General features: G+C 38.2%; 1 long non-coding RNA gene across 1 annotated transcript; it reads left to right on the forward strand.

The window, feature by feature from the left end:
* Positions 1-703: 703 nt before the first annotated feature.
* LOC142895425 (uncharacterized) lies at positions 704-3,134 on the forward strand. The gene is made up of 4 exons (XR_012928212.1): positions 704-796; positions 1,246-1,381; positions 1,535-1,627; positions 2,300-3,134. It is a non-coding gene; the product is annotated as an uncharacterized LOC142895425 (long non-coding RNA).
* The last annotated feature ends 1,125 nt before the right edge of the window (positions 3,135-4,259 follow it).

Below are 4,259 nucleotides of genomic sequence, written 5' to 3' on the forward strand. Positions count from 1 at the left end.
CCTGTGAAAAGGGCACTTCACTGACCTGATCATCGAGTTCATCAAGGAGCTCCTCCATTTTTTGACCAAAGGCTCCTTTCTTGGACCTGTAGAGCTTCAGCAGGCCAGGCCCAAATTTGTCAAGGGATGCATTGAAAGTCCCGAGCAGGTCTTTGCTTGTGATCCGCTGAAATTCTTCAGATATCTTGACAAGAAAACAAAAAATAATATATTGTCAATTTTCAAACTATTGAATTTCAAGGTGCAAGTGTATCCTTGTCCACTGCTGGTCTGAAATCTGTGACCCGTCAGATTCTGAGGTGCCTCTACGTCTCACTGCTGGTTTCCCTTTTGCCAGTAAAAAGATAAAAAATGTCATCCATAATTATACTAAATGTTACTCTCAATTGTTTTGCCCCTGATGAAAATACTTTAAATCATATTCATGACATTTTAAACTTGCAATTTCAATTAAGCATGGGGAAGTGTACTTCCACACTGTTAACCCGAAAGTTCATTCTATGTAAAAAGATTGAGTAAATACCACTTTAAAATATTAGTTTTATCACCTTACTCAAAGAGTATGAGTACATGAAGAGCATATGAGACCAGTCATTGAATGTACTCATTTTTCTAAGTTTAACAAACTTGAACTATCAAGTTTTACCTCAGGTGACGTAGTGCCCTGTTGTGATTGGCTCAAATCTCAAGACAAGTCTGGGCTTGTTGGAGTCCGTTTGAGAGCTGCGCCTTGTCTTCCCGCTGTATTTTTTGTCTTCGCAAGTTTTCCTCGCAAAACATTTTCTCCCCGAATAAGGTGAGTTTCCTTTTACATTTTCTTTCTGTGGAACATTGTGGAACAGCATACAACCGTCGCGCTACCTGCACAAATTAACCATATCGTGGCCACGAGATAGTAACGCGTGGGCACGCATTCACCATGTCGTGAGCACGCGTTTATTATCCTGTGGGCATGCGTGCGCACGATGTAGTAATGCGTGGCCACACGTTATTATTATTTTAATCCATGTTAACAGGGTGGCTACGCACTACTCTTGTTTGAAACGTGTATTTGAACGTGGGTAGGTTGACTTTAGCAGATTCTGAGCGTTGAACAACTGCAGCGTTTTTTGTTTTTTCCCCCAGAAAAGCTAGCGACTGTTAGCTACTATATGTTCGCTACAGTTTTGCAGTGTGCTGCAGAGTTTTGTGAAGAATTTTAAAAATATGTGCTTTTGATGAAACGTTTATACCCACTTTTAACAGGGTTGCTGGTAGAAATCTTAAAGAAGAGTTTTTTGGTGTTCTTGATGGTTTTTGCCCAATCTTAATGGACATCTTCAAGAGGAAGACAGGAGGTCGGATAGGCAAACAGTTAGCTGACCTGCTACAACAGACAGCGGTGAGTTCATATTTCTGTTTTCTTCTTCTAACGATATTGATGTTAATAGTGCATACATATTCCAAGAAATAATTTCCCCACCTTCCCTTGTAGTCATTTTCTATATGAACAAATATGATGTTATAAATGTTCATGTCTTATGTCTCTTTGCAGAGCACTGAGCCAACAGCTACGAGATGCCTTATCCTGAGAGGACTTCCCATCTTTCTTGGTGATGATCCATCCATGTTTTTTAAGAGCAGTTTGGTGAGTAAAGTTACGTAATTGCTGTTTGACTCAGTTTTTCTGTTTTCCTATGTTTACCTTATTTGGGATGATGGGTTGTGATAATTAGTATTAATGAAGATGTTTCATTGAACTTTAGTTGATTTTAACAAGATAATGTGTCTCCTTCTGTTAGCAAGAGTAAATTAATTGCTGCAGTTTGGACTGCAAATTATGCAAAAATTCAAAGGGCTTGCATAAATCTAATCCATTGAGGGGCTGATGCTGGAAATTGGATTAATCCAAACATTTCTAATATATTTCTATTATTTTCCCTTATTGACGAACACACACTTAACCCAAAAATAAAATTAAAAAGAAAACGGCTCAAATTAGGCCAGACGGAAAAAAAGAAAAAAAAGAATGCGTGCTTCTCTATGGTCAGCACCCGAAACATAATTAACCATTTCTCTGTTTGTACCTTTCACATATCAAATTGTCCAATACACCACCTACTGTCAAGACATGAGATCTACACCACAACGGACAGCTATACACAAACAGACAAAAAATAGCTTGTTCACGTAACATTGTCTAGAACAAGATTACTGTGAATTATGAAAATCACAATATTAATGTAGACCACACAACTGATTACAGATAAATTGCTGTTAACCAGAATATCCTCTTTTTGTATTGTTTCTTCTACAATAGAATGACTCCCTGGACATTCCAGTGGGAATTGTGTGCTATGAGGACACCAGCCCTGAACACCCAGGAAGCTCGGCATCGCCACAACTAAACCCCACAAAAGTGGGGATCATCCTTGAGGGCAGTGTTGTGATGGACACCCTCACCAACTTACCTCAGGCAATGTGCCTCTTGTTTGGCTTTACTTATGCACTCCACCTGCAGTACCCAAAGTGCTTTAAAAACACATTCGTCTTCATTCAGCAGGTGATGCTAAACTTGGGTCGAAGTGAGCTACCTCCCAAAGTTCAGAGGCTGAAAAATGATCTTGCAGTGTAAGCTCATGCCACAATTTGTGATATCTGTCCGAATTTTTTTATGCACTCTGTTCGCACTGCATAGTTTTTTCTCAATGCTGCTGTTGTTAATGCACTTTATATTGTTGTGTAGCAAGAATTTTGTTTTGTTTTTTGTTGTTGTTTTTCAAAACATGGAATGTGAAACACATTCATGCTCATGGCACAATTCTGTATGTTGATTGCTGCACAAATAGACTGCACTCAATGGAGAAAATATTCTTTCAGTTGCTCATTCAGTATGTGATATTTATAGTTTAAAATAGATCTAGTGTTCTACTGAAATAATTCTATTGGACACATGTTAGAAAGTCAAAGTTGGTCTTAATGCCACTCTTCTTGTATTTTTGTGTGGCACACCAAGCATGTTAGTGTTATATTTTTTTATTCTTCTTCTTATTTTTATTTTTTTTAAGAAGCTTGCATTGAAAACACAGGATACATGGTAGAAAGCTGCCATTTCAACATGTGCCCAACTTAATGCTTGCGTGTTGTGAGGCAAAATAAACAAATAAAATAAAGTGCATTGTGTGGTCATTGACAACAGAAGAATTAAATTGCAACTTTCTTATCCAAAATATAATATTTTGAAATTCTATTCCTAGTTTTGATAAAACTAGAATTTTAAGTTCATTTGACTCATTTTATTAAGTTATGACTGTACTAGTTTTGAGTAGACTCCACAATTTTTTTCTATTGTTACTTAATTAAACCATTTAAGTATATATAACTTTAAAATATTAAATTCTGACTATTGCACATTTAAGTTGAGTAAACTCAAACAAAATAATTTTCTCTGCTGTCAATTACTTAAATCGTTCAAGGCAATCACTTGACGAAAGTGGTTTAAGTACAATCAACTTATCCGGGTTAAAAGAAGTGAGATGGTTATATAAGAATAATAGGACAGGTCACAGAATAAAATTGATCACATGTTAAAATGTAACACTGGCAAGAAAGAAAATCATCTATAAACATGTAGTTTGAGGTTTGAAAATTCAATAAAAATGTCCAGAAACCACCCAGGGTGGAGGGGACTTGGGCAGCCAGCTGTTGAATGACGCATTAGCAGCACATCGGATGACGCTTCTGAGGAAGGCTGACATCTCAGTCGAAACTGTCGAATTAACATCCTTTTTTACCCACTTGTCTGACAAAATCCTTACCACTTCAGAGGAAAACAGAGCAGGCCACCTCTCCTGCACCTCAGACACCATCGGCTGACACTCTACCACCTCTCTCCGCCTGAGGGAAAACGTCAGCTCCATTTTCTGCTTTATCAATGTTGTGTTCCTTTTCTTTTTCATCATTTCTTCAATCAATGCAACTCTTTCCTCTTCAAGGGTAGCATCATCATGGTATTGTGGGTAATCTGGCACGTGATTGACCTCTCCACGCTTGGGCTTCTTCAGCGTGAATGGACTGTCGTCTTCACCTCCCCCTTTCCTTTTCTTGTTCACATTTAGCTCATTGCATCCTGCCTGACGAAGTTTTGACCTATAGTTTCCAAGTTTGTACTTGATACTTGTCTTCCATCCCTCGTAGCCTGTGACGCCAAATGGCTCCTTTAAACATGGATACTTGTGAATCAGCGCAGCAGCAACTGACTCAAGCTCATCTTTCTCAGG

This window comes from Nelusetta ayraudi, unplaced genomic scaffold (genome assembly GCF_046127955.1).
Source record: "Nelusetta ayraudi isolate G7.1 ecotype Tasmania unplaced genomic scaffold, CSIRO-AGI_Nayr_v1 ptg000048l, whole genome shotgun sequence".
In the NCBI taxonomy this organism is placed as follows: Eukaryota; Metazoa; Chordata; class Actinopteri; order Tetraodontiformes; family Monacanthidae; genus Nelusetta; species Nelusetta ayraudi.